This window comes from Alligator sinensis, unplaced genomic scaffold (genome assembly GCF_000455745.1).
Source record: "Alligator sinensis unplaced genomic scaffold, ASM45574v1 scaffold112_1, whole genome shotgun sequence".
NCBI classification, from domain to species: domain Eukaryota; kingdom Metazoa; phylum Chordata; order Crocodylia; family Alligatoridae; genus Alligator; species Alligator sinensis.
The window spans coordinates 89,406-102,520 of record NW_005841892.1 but is presented as its reverse complement, the minus strand read 5'-3'; positions in this window follow the sequence as shown (position 1 = coordinate 102,520).

The window sequence follows — 13,115 nt, the reverse complement described above, 5'->3', positions numbered from 1 at the left end:
TAGTAAGGGGGGTTATCTTGCATTGTAGTAGGTTGCTGCAGGATATTTGGGTGGCTCTTTCAAAGATACGATCTATTTCACTGCTTGATGTCCCTGCTGAGTAAAGGCAGACAAGGTTCTTTGGGTAAATGTAATATCTTTCATTAGACCAACTACAGTAAAGGTAGTTTTCAGTTTAGCAATATGGGTGTCATAAGTATTGTCCTCTTAATACATGTGGTTATATGAGGGCTGAATGTAGATCACCAGTTTTTTCATGTGTTTGTCATGAATTCTGGTTTTCTGGACATAGGTGTGGTGGTCCATAGATTTTTTCTCTATATAGCAATGTGTAAGGTGTCCTTCTGGATGTAGATCATGGTATCTGGAAAGCTGACGTTAGTGCAGGAGTATTCCAGATAATTTGATTGAAGAGTGGTAGTTGTTAAATTCATTTTGCACTGAACAATTAATGATAATGTTACTTTAAGGACACTGTTGATAGAGGTTGAAAGAATAGGTACAAGAAAGGGAAATGCTAGCCTTAACATTTTCAGAAGAAGTCTTTTGCTATGAAGGGATAGAAGAGGGAAATGTCTTACAAAGGACATAAAAATATGTGACACTAAACCAGTGCTGTATGTAAGTTGATAATGAATGACTCTTTTAACTAATGGGCAAAGAGTTACGTAACTCCTGTTGCTAGTGTTGTTTGTTTGTTGGTTTTGTTTTGTTTTTTATTTTGCTTTTTGCAATTTTTCTTTGTTTTTACTCATAGGCCACATGCATGCTTTGGCAGAACAATCAATGGTACACAGGAACAATGCACCTTAAGGAAAAGAGAGAAAGGAGGAAAAATTATTAGCAAAGGTACCGATTCTGTAGGCAAGATACTTCAGTGAACTACCAAGATGTTATAAACTGCAGGTGAACAATTACACAGCAGCAGCAAATCCAATCTGAGTTTCAAAAAGGATCAAGAATAATTCCCTGAAATCCCAAATCAAGACATGACTAAGCTCATGTTGATCCAATTCCCACGTCCTTGAGTGCTTTTTTAATTCCCTTTACACTCTTAGGGCCAAATGCTCAGGCACTGTATATTGGTATCGTTCCATTCAAGTCAACAGGACTCCAGGAAGAGCTAATCTTTTTCAGCATCTAAAATTTCCCTGTTCTTAGACTGCAAAACTTTATTACCGTCAATCCCTCAGGTCCCTGCACCACTTCTTACACTAGCCATCTATTCATTTTGACTACTTGCCATTTAGGGTGCATACAAGTATTTAAATGGACTGATGGTTGTGAAGCATTTTTTAAATTTCCCACTTTTTTTTTCCTTCCAGTGTCATGTTTCTAAGTTTGCTACAACAGAGATGAATAAGTATGGCGTGAGCATGCCAACTAATCAGACCATGCCAAGGTAAAATGTATGGCAAGAAATATACCGTCATCCAAGGGAAAGAAAAAACTGGGTGAATGAATGGCAAGAAAATGTAGCAACAGGGTACATAGGATCTTATGCTCCTTTAGTATACATTCTATAACATGTAAACATAAAAGGAAGGAAGATGATTTTTAGAGACATGGAGTTAGGTTCCTAGGCTCCCTAAACAGTCAAAGGGCAAAGTTACGAACCTTCAACAGGTGATCAAGTGAAAAAAAACAAAAACAAAAAATGCTTGTCTAGGAAGTACCAAAAGTTGGCTAATAGGAACTGCTGAGCACTAGCACCATGCTTGAACTCTTATCCTTCTTTGCTTAAGTTGCTCCTTCTTCTTGAAATCCAAAACCTGAACCCTCTTCTGAAATAGTATGTGTTACAGCAGTCAGGGATTGGGAGACTTTAGGGGCAAGGGATAAATATCCAAGATGAAAAAGGACACATCTGAGAAAACATTGGCATAAAGACTGTTATTCCTATGAAAAGAAAATATTAGGTATGTACTTCCACATTCTGCCATCCTCTACCTGCCTCCTCAATGCCCACGCAAGAAAATTCTCATTAATACAGTATTGGATATCCTTGTACTTTTCATCCTGCTAATCACTTTTTAAGTTTACAGACAAAAAATTCATTCCTCGGAATACCTCGGCAAGGTCATGTCCTAAATGCATGAAGCTCTTGATATGTTCCAAAGAGGCTACCCTTTCGAGTAATGTTAGTTTATAACTCAGTCAATATCTTTACCACCAATTCTTGAAAAAAGGACCATGACAGCATGGTGATGGGGCTTCATAAATCACAATGATACAAAATGACTGAAGATGTTGTCACTTTATTGTGGGAGTATATTAAGCACCAGGCTATTTGTTTCCTTTTCACAAATATTGTTCAATTTGCAATCAAACTTGCATACTTTGAATTTATATTATAAGTTTAGAGTTAATCAAAATACTTAGGCCACATATATACAGATATTTTTTCCTAGGACAGTTGTTACTTTCCCAGGAAAAAAGTGTCCAGATGTTCAGGAGTTCTCTCCCAGATCAAAATGGCCGCTCCAGAAGAAAAAATAACCTGGGAAGTTAAATTACTTCTGTGACAGTTTCTCCTGGGAGAGTGAATGTCTGTACAACTTACCTTCTGAGAGAAGCCACAGCATAATCCTCCAATATTTCTATATGCTCTGCTCCTGCTCCTCCCCAGGAGTCAGTGTGTTGCTCACTGCATTCTACTACTTCAGTGCAGAAGGGAGCACAGCATGATGCCTTCATAATCCCCACATTGTGCTGCAGGGAAATGCAATCTGACCTCAGGCTGTCAGGGTCAGCCAAGCAGGGCTGCCCTGTGCACTGCTACCATCTTTTATCAAGCAGACTAAGTCTGCAGAGTGCACTGAGATGTATGCATAGGCTCCTTCTGGTTGAACAGCATCAGCACTTCAAGCTTTGTGCTCTTCAAGGGCTCAGTGTTTCATTATTTGTTCACTTATCTCCAGGTATGTTTTTCTTCTATTAGGAATCCAAACCCTAGAGAATTTTCCCAGGTCATTTGAATGTGTATATGCAGTCTTAGTTTCAAATGGAAGAGGCACACTGTTAGCTAACAAAATTTATATTTTAAATTAAAAAGATTGGTTAAATAAGCATATTTTAAAACACCTTAGCAAAATTCAGGTTACCAAGAAGATATCTCATAAATTCATATTTTGCAAGAATAATAAATTAAGACATATCACTTCTCTTTTATCTTGAGAAAGCAGGATATGATTAGTTCTACTAACAGCCAAGCTACTTCCTTAATGGAGGAACATTACATAGATGCATGGAAATGTATGAGTGGGTATGAAATAGTCCATATAATAATATTAAACATCCATTATATTTAGGTACACAATGCTACTAGCATTTCCTAAGTGAACTAATTAGTATCTATGTATGGATAAAATCATTGCCTCATCTAAAATATGCAGCAGCAGACTTATAATTCCATCTCATTAAACTCCTGTAAATATGTTAAAGTGGACAATTGTAATTAACATGAACCGCAACATATCTTTATATATTAAACATTGACCAGGGTATCATATTTTACTTAAGTATGTATTAGTACCAGAGAACTCATAATATGTTCAGAGTTCGTGTAATAAGAAAGTCTCTGGTCCCTATAAGCTTCCAGTGTATTTTCAATGAAGATCACATCAGATTTGTTTATATAATCTTCAGTTAGATCAATTATGTTTCTTGCAAAGAAATTATGGTGATAAACTTGGAGTTTTGCTAAAGAAAGGTAAATACAAATGCCTATGTTCATAGAGAAGAAAAATAAATAGGACATGAATGTTAGACATGCAAATGGAAGGACTTCAGACGACTTATTAAATTACTAATTAACCATCCCTGTCTTTGAATTTGAAACTGGACAAATAAAATAGATATTGTATATTTATATTATCTATGCATGTGTAATTGCATGTGCATAGATCTTTGCATAGATTATACATCTATGCATGTGCAATATGCAGTCATCTTTAATGTCAGAAAAGAAAACTTTGATCAGACAATTACATTCAGTGGTTAATTTAATTTTTCAGAATCTCTCATTTAGCAATCATATATCATAACTACATATTATTTATAATCAACATTCAGATTCAAATCTATAATAAAAGCATAAACGATATATTTCTTTACACTTTTACCTATATAAAAATTGGTGATTATGAATATACATTGTTAATGAATGTCTAATATTTTTGAGGACTAGTTATTTGACTTTTCGGTGACCATATTGATTGCTTATTTTTCAGTGATCTCACTGTGGTGCTGTTATATTAAAGCATTTTCAATAGGATGTGTAATTGCAATTTGTTTTCCATTTCTTATGTCTAATTTATTATTAACCTAGTGCAAACTACACTGTTTGATATTACTCATATCAGAAATAGAGTCAGATTCTATTTTAGGTTCATTTTAAAACTTGCTAGCTAAAACATAGTGTGCCTTATTTGATATCTATGACCAGAACATTGCCAGCATGACAAAAAATGGTTAAAGTTATAATATTAACTTGTTATGGTTATAATATCTTTATCCTTGGAACAGAAAAGCCAGTGGGAAAGAGCTGCTTTCAAAACGTGCTGGTAGCCTTATCCACCTAGCTCTGAGATCACTTTTTATTACCTCTTCATATAAACATTCATTGGACATACTCCACTGTCACTGACAAACTCAGACATGTTTTACTCTTCACGGTGAGCACTAAAACTTCTCTCAGTTATACAATTGATGATAAGCAGTCACACTTATTCTGGTGGCTTTCCTGTTTGTCTGAGTAAAAGTTACAGTACTTAACCATGCTTCTCTGTACTGTGTAATTCACTAGAGGACCTTCTGCTCTGAAATCTCATAATGCTGCTGCATTCTGCAAGGAGACTGACACACACATATAACTAACAGCTTCAGAAATTATGTGTGTCTCGGTGTTCAATTTTCACATTCAGATAATTTGGAAACTCAAGAATAATTTTGCCCATATATAGAAAATATACAAGAGAACAGTCACTTTTGTCCACATCCCATTCTCTCAGGAATATTGCAAAAGGACATTTAGTTGGTTTATAATCTGGAAAAATAGGAACTATTATTTTGGCTGTTGAAAGTCACTATTAAAGTCAATATCTATTCAGATTTTAAAAGTACTACGCACTGGTAGTACATAGTAGTGGTATCTTAGTTATGCTCATGGTGAAAAATATAAAGCTGTTACCCATTCAGTATCATATTACAGGAAAAATACAGATATCATCTGATGACAAATAGAAATACCCACAATTTTACATGCATTTCTTGTGTAACCCATACTCACCTTCATGAGTATTAACATTGACTTTAATGGAACCACTTGTATGTTGCTAGCACTTACCACAAGGAATGCACCCTGACCTCCTTCAACAACAGAAGTTATTATTATAAGAACTTAACTACTGCCACACTGATACAGACCAATAGTCTGTCAGCTTTAATCACCCATCTCCAACTAGCAGATGTTTCAGAGAAAGGTTCAAGAAAACCCATACTGATTTATTATGGAATGCCCTGTTCTCAGCAGAAGTTTCTTTTTAAATTCCTGCCAAACAGTTGTAGGGTCATTTCAAATGTGGATACCTTAAATAACACCAGCCTCTATATTTAGGTAGCTAAATAAAATTGGGTGTATTTCAGAAAAATAAGCATTGATAGGAACCATTGGCCTCTTGAGCTGACTTGGCTTATTGGATTCTAGAAATTTAACATAATTGCTCAGCTCAATGCAATTATCAGCTGAAGTCAGCCTCCAAACTTGGATGGTGACATACTATGTGCCATTTTGAATTTTGATGCCCTCTCATAGATCCCATTTGCTTTTTTGGCAATTTACATAGGAGAATGCTTCAGAACAATCCTAAGAGCATTTAAGTGAAGGACACACATAAAAAAGCCTCAGCTGCAGGGGCTATATTTTTAGATTCGCAATTTATGAGGAGATACTGCTACTCTGGCATAAAAAAAAAAGAGGTCTGTAGCTTTTCTATCAGTGTGTAATCAGATTCTCAGCTGTATTTTACATTAATAGAATGCTTGATTTCGTAATTCCCAGGTCACAGAGCAGTAAGTTTGATCCAAGATCTCAAATTAAGTTGATGATAGGAATGTCATGTCAGATGTTTTTATATTCCTTTCAAAATGTCAGTAAAAGTGTGCAAATAATAACAATTAAAAATCTGCTAATTTTCTATTAGAAAAAATGCAGAATCATTCAGGGGAGAATAGCTTGTCTTGTAAATGACTGCAGTTCTATTTCACTAGTAAGGAAACTGAAGTTTCCAATCAAGAAAAAAAAGGGCAAAAGGTTAAGTGTAAGGAAAAGCTTAAAAATAATGGGATGGGCCACCTGTTAAAAACAGCTTCTAATTTTGGATCTCTATTAATAATGAGATTAAATGTGCATTCCCCCCCACCCCAACCCAATGGTGGCCACAAGCCATGCCCATCCCTGCAGCGGGGAGGTCAGGTTGGCTCTGCCCCCTCAGCTCCCGCCTGTCCATCTGTCTGTCCTAAGGCTCTGGGTCACACACGCACGGTTGGCCTGGAGTGTTGCAGACAGACAGATGGAAGTGATAAGACTTTTATTGTATTAAAATAATAAGAAATTATTAGCAATTATAATGGCAAAACTGCCATAAACTATGTATATTGAAAACTTCTCTCAGCTTTTAGTCACGAATCAGACCACAGAAATAGACATTTTCTCTTAGAGATTTTGTGAGCTCCTTCTCTGCAGAAAACAATTTATTGCAATGCAGATTTCCTTCATGTGACCTCCAGTCTTTCACATATATCTCTGTCTAGGGATTTTACTTTTCAGCTGCCTCTACCATCTAATAGATTGTTGGGAAAAAAAATAAAAGTTCAAATAAAATACAGTCTGGGCAAAAGGAAGAATTTGGTTTTAAAAATGATGTTTAGATATCATAATACTCCATGATAAAATAATCTTTTTACTTTCCTGTTAAATGGTATTTCTGCTAACCGTGGCTTTAAGGAAAGGGTGTAAATAAAACACAAATTTTAACTCTTTATACTGTTGGCTGAACTCTTGAAAACTTGCCATTTAAAATAAAGCCGTACATTTTTACTGGCATTGTTATTTGCAGCTTTAATATAATACAGTCTATAATGGGAAGCAATTGTGAAAAAACTGGATGCTCCAACTTGCTGGAATGCTTCTAGCACACTGGTATTTCACAAAGATCATGTAAGGACTAACCAAAACACTTTGGCCTTCACAGACTCACCATGCTTCTGAAACAGCAGTAAGCTAGAAGAGTGTTCAGGCAAGCAAATAGACAACAACAAGCAAATAGACATAGCAAACAAAAATTAGTACTTCTACAAAACCTAAAACTCAAATCATCTTCTCCCTCCCTGCATCTTCTCTTTTGTCCAGCTTTTAACTGCTTCTATGCTATATGACCAGGGATCACCTGACTATTGTCTATTTTTCCTTGTCCTGAAGCCCACTGACCCAAATGCTATGGAGGCGGTGGTGTTACAGATTACTTTTAAAATATTCTAAAGGTACATAAAACAGTAGAATTCATATGTCCAAGGGTGTTAAACTGTGGTAAGTACCCTCTATTTGTCTTAAAGTTATGATATTTGGGATGGGAGTTATCTTTGATCTGTTCTGTGAAGCTCAAGCTACGATATTGTTAGTCTGCTTAGTGGAGATAAATTGATTAATTTGTAGTCACCCTATATCCCAGGATGCAAGGCTCCTGGACCCTCTACCCCTGCTCCATGGATACGCACTCCACCATCCAAAGTTCTATTGCCCAGTGGGTGGCACTGTCCTCAAGCAACCCTCACCTACCCCCAGTGGCTGTGACCCCCCCAGTCCACATGGCATGCACCATGGGGCTGGTTTCAGGGACCCCAGGAGACCTGATCTAGGCCCCTGGGTAAGGGGCCAGGGTAGTGGCCTTTTCCTCACATCTGGGAAGGTCTTTCCTAGCCAAGAGAACTAGACTGGGGTGGGGTGGCATGGCTTCCCCTCCAAGCCTCCGTGTTCCTGGAGGGGGAAGGGGAAAAAGGCTGTCTGGTGCCAAGTGTGGCAAGAGCATGGAGCCTGGGGAGTCATGCTTCCTTGGGCTACACATTCTTGCCATGTGACAGTTAAATTCCCAGAGCGTAGCTCCCAAGGGGTTAATTGAAGTGACTCCACCCCCTCCAACTCCCCAGGGGAAAAAGGCCAAGATGGCATAGGAACATTTCAATTAATTTGGGGTAAACTGAGCTCAATTCAAGTTTCCCCATGCCTTGTGTCTGGCTTAAAGGTGCAAGCAGCCCCAAGGAAAGCTTGGTGGGGCTTGGATGGGGTGTGAGTATCTGAGGTTTGGTTCAATAAAACTTGTGGCAGTTGACCAGCATGGAGCCAAATGTCTGAGCTGAACTCAGCACTCACAATCCCCTTCCACCTCAGGCCATGATAGGGCTACTGGGAATTTGGAGGGAAAGCTGGGAATCTCCTTTAACCCCACTCAACCTAGTATGGGACCATAGGAGTTGAACAGGGCTTAGTATAGGCAGGTGGCACTTACTAGCCCCCTCCAACCTCTTTCCCCTGACCAGGATTGGAATGCATGCCCCCCGCCGCCCCCATGACTCAGTAGCTCCCTAGCCCAGCCTGTGTGACCCTCCCCCACACTGACCAGATCCCAGTCCTCCCCACAGTGGCCTTCCCCAGATAACCAGTGCTAGGGGAGCTTGTTGGAGCAGGCTGACATGGAGGTAGCTCCCTGTGCTTTGTTAGATGATTCTCCATGAGCCAGCCTTTTTCTACTACCCACAATCCATTAATACATGAAAGGGTCTTTTTTATTATTATTATATATTTGATTTTGCTTCTGCTGTTGGATAGCAGAAACAAATAATCCTGCTGCTTGTATTGCCAGCTTTCATGTAGATTAATGAGTCAGATCATGTTCCATTAGCCTCAGCACCTTAGACCAGGGGATGGCAGCCTGCAACCTATGGGCTGTATCTGGTCTGCAAAGTCATTTGATCCATCATATGAAATCTGTGGCAGTTTAGTGATGGGCTGCAAGGGTACATTGGCAGTGGTTTGCAAGCATGCTGGTGGCTGGGGAAACAGAGGCATGCAAGCAGGGTCATACCTCAGGCCAAGGTCTGTTATCTCAGTCTTATATTCCTAAAATGTTGCTGATCCTTGTCTATATATTGTACAGCTATATTGTAAATTTTATTTCAGACCTTCAAATACTCTAATATGGTTGCGATGACCGAAAGGTCTCAGTAATTATCTGAAACTGTAGTCTAAGAAAGGGCAAGACATTTAAAAGGTCAAATGTTAACAGGGGCAGATCCAGAGAGGATGCAGTGGTGTGTTCATACCCTCCCCCTCTTTTGGACCCCACTACATAGGGCTACCATATTTCCAAGTCCAAAAAAAGGACACCTGTGACCAGGGGAGGGGGGAGCAGGGGAAATATGATGGGGGGCGGGCAGTGAAATGCTGGTGCCCTGCCCATTCTGTTGCCCCTCACTGACAAGCCACAACCCCCCCCCCCCCCCCTCACTCCAGACCCACTGACCCCAGGCCTGCCGGTGCCCCTCACTCTCGACCTGCAGGCCTTGCTGTCCCAGTGCTGCTGGTGTCCCTCACTGTGGACCTAGAGCCTTTTCCCCCCAGCCCTGCTAGTTCCCCTCACTGCCAACACATAAACCTCTGGCACTGCCAGTGCTCTGCACACCCACAGTCACCCCTTCCATCCCTCTGCCCCTCACCCCTGATCCGAACCACTCTGCCCCTCCACCACTGCTGATTTCCCAAACTCTGAACCCACAGCCTCTCACTCCCCCAGCCCTGCTGGTGCACCTCACTCCCAACCCACAGACCTCTGCCTCCCAGCCCTGCTGCCCGAGTGCACCCACTCTGTATCTCACTCTTTCTCTTTTCACCTGGCTTGTTGGAGACCATGCAGGGAGCATGTGACGCCTGACAGCCAAACCCCTTGCCTGTTGCTTCCAGCTTGGAGCAGCCAGCTCCAGAGAGCATAAAACCTGTAAATTTGCTGTTATTTTAACCTTCATACATTACCATGGGGTAATTTCCTACTCTAGATGCATATTTCAGGCAGTATCTTAAAGTTAATTCATTCTATTTATTTTTTTTTTTCCTTTTTAGGACATTGTCACTGGCATCACAGTGCACAATATCCCCAAGGAATAGCCAGCTTACATGAATGGTTTATTTTGGGTGGATGGAAAACTGCCCAGGGTAACATGTTACCCCAGGCATCAATGTGTTTGCCATATGGGGTAACAAATGATCCTAAGTCCATGTTAATGTATTGGGATAACTTGTTACCCAAATGCAATTTCTGTATAAATGACGGGCCTAGACTGTTTGGCCACTTCGGGTGGATGCATCTGAAAGATCAGCATTCATTCACACCTCATTGATGTCCACTTCAGGTATCCATGGTAACTAACCATGGCCATCCTCCACTCTGCTATTGCAGAGGATGTGGTCTTCCCTTTTGCTAACCACTTTGTTAGAAGGCTGCAAGGTCATCAAAATACCTTGCCCTTTGCCAAAACAAAACAAAATAAAACAAAACCCTTCGTCACACCCATATCCAGTCGTCTGCTCTCTTTTCTGATGGCAAAACTCTGCCTCACCTGCCCCTTTCATAACATACATGCTAGTTTGCCCTGCCTTTGTTGGAAGTGAGGACAAGGAGAAAAGGGACAGCAGAGAAGAAATAGAACAACATCATGCTGCAATATGGCATATGGAGTCCCCTTCAACAGGAAGGGCTTGACACCCCCCCTCCCCCCATGGTTCTTTTACTTGCTCTCAATAAGCCTCTGCATGTGTGGTTTCCAAACAGCATCCACCCACATTTGGCTTCCCTGCAAAGGGTGGATGCTGGTCTCTGGCTTCTGTACACAGGTGGAGAGAGTGCTACCTGAGCTGCCATAAGGTGAGGCAGAATTGCTTCTGTGACAGAATAGGTGGACAGGCTTGTCTTTGATTGTTATTTATATGCATTCATCAGTAATATTTTTTCTTTTCTTTTTTCTGCAGTCCAGGATGAGAAGGCAGTGTGTTTTCAGTGCTGAAGCCTGTTTTGCACAGGTAACTGGGGATGACAATGACAAATCCACTTGTAAAATCTTATCCCAAGGCAGTGAGGATACTGACTTTGTTCCAGACATGGGAGATGGGTCAGAGTAAGAAGACCATGCAACCATGCGTTTCAGTCCATGAAAGTGCTGGGCCAACAGAGAAAGTAATAAAGAAACAGTAGTGGAAATGTTCTACCTGTTTCTCTCACAAGATATTCTGACTGTTATCACAAGAGAAACAAACAGAGGCAGAAAGAAGGTTCAGGGAGTGGAATGATAGCCATTCTGAAGATAGAAAGGAGTGGAAAAAGCTGAATGAAACAGAGCTGAAAGCCTACATTGGCCTCCTACTGCTGAGTAGTCTATAGAACAGTGGTCATGAGGCACTGGAGGAGTTGGGGGAGCAATGCACCAGGCATCTTTGCTTCTGTGCCACCATGAGTTTAAAATGATTCCATTAAATCACCAACTACCTGAGATTTGACAACAAACTTACACGTGAGGAAAGCAGAGCTGTGGACAAGCTTGCTGCCTTCAGAGATATTTGGACACAATTTGTGGACCAGCTCAGAAAATGATATATTGCAGGAATAAAACTGATGGTTGATGAGCAGCTCATTAAGTTCAGGGGCCGATGTCTCTTCAGACAGTATATGCCCAACAAGCCTGCCAAATATGGCTTGAAAATTTGGCAGTGCTGTGATGCAGCAAAATCATTCCCTCTGTCTGGAGACATCTACCTAGGCAAGCAACCAGAAACTCCACACCAAGGTAATCTTTGTAGCCAGGTCATTGAAAAACCTGGTTTATCCCTGGCACAAGACGGGAAGGAATATTGTGGGTGACAATTTCTTCACAAGTACTGACCTGGCAGAAAGACTGCTACAGCAGGACTTGACCTATGTGGGTACAATTTGGAAAAACAAGGCCAATATCCCAAACAAAATACAAGAAAATTGAAGAAGGGAAACTTTTTCACCCATTTTTGCTTTTTGGGGGGTACTCACCCTAGTTTCCTATGTTCCAAATAAGTCCAAAGTTGTGCTGCTGTTGTCAAGCATGCACCACCTGTCAGTGGGTGGAAAGCAAAGAAAGCTGGACATCATCCATGACTATAATAAAAACAAAGGTGGGATGAATAACTTTGACCACTTAGTCTGTAAGTCCACCTGCAGACAGAAGATCACCGGGTGGCCAATGACACTATTTTTTAATATGCTAGGTGTAGCTGCCATTGCCATCCTCATCATTTAGCTAGGCAACACCACAAACTGGAAGCAAAGATTGCATTTAAGAAGATGGCACATTTTTTTGCAGGATCTTGGAGAACAGTTAATCAATGGACAAATGAAACAAAGAATGATGGATACACGTAATCTGTCTTAAGTCCATCAAGTCTGGTATGACTGCCCTAAATTACAAATTGCAACAGCACACCCCAGTAGAACCTTCTGCAAGCATGAGTGGATCTTGTGCATTTTGTCCAAGGACAGATTACCGCAAAACCTGGAAATGATGCAAAGATTGTAGATATTTTCATAGATGTTAGAGCTGGAAGGGACCTTGGCAGATCACTGAGTCCAGCCCTCTGCCTCAGGGGCAGGAATTCAGCTGGGGTCACAGGATGCCAGCAAGATAAACATCCAATTTTCTCTTGAAGGCATTCAGAGTAGGTGTTTGAACCACCTCCGATGGCAGACTATTCCAGACCTTAGGGGCTCGGACAGTAAAGAAATTATTCCTTATGTCCAGCCTGAAATGGTCTTGCAGGAGTTTATAACCATTCAACCTGGTCATCCCCTGGGGGGCTCTGGTGAACAATTGTTCCCCCAGATACTGCTGAACACCTCTAATAAACATATAGGTGGCCATCAGATCACCCCTGAGCCTGCGCTTTTCCAGGCTGAAGAGTCCCATAGCTCTCAGCCTGTCGTCATGAGGTTTGTTTTCCTGATCTCTGATCGTGTCTGTGGCTCTTCTCTGGACTCTATCAAGCT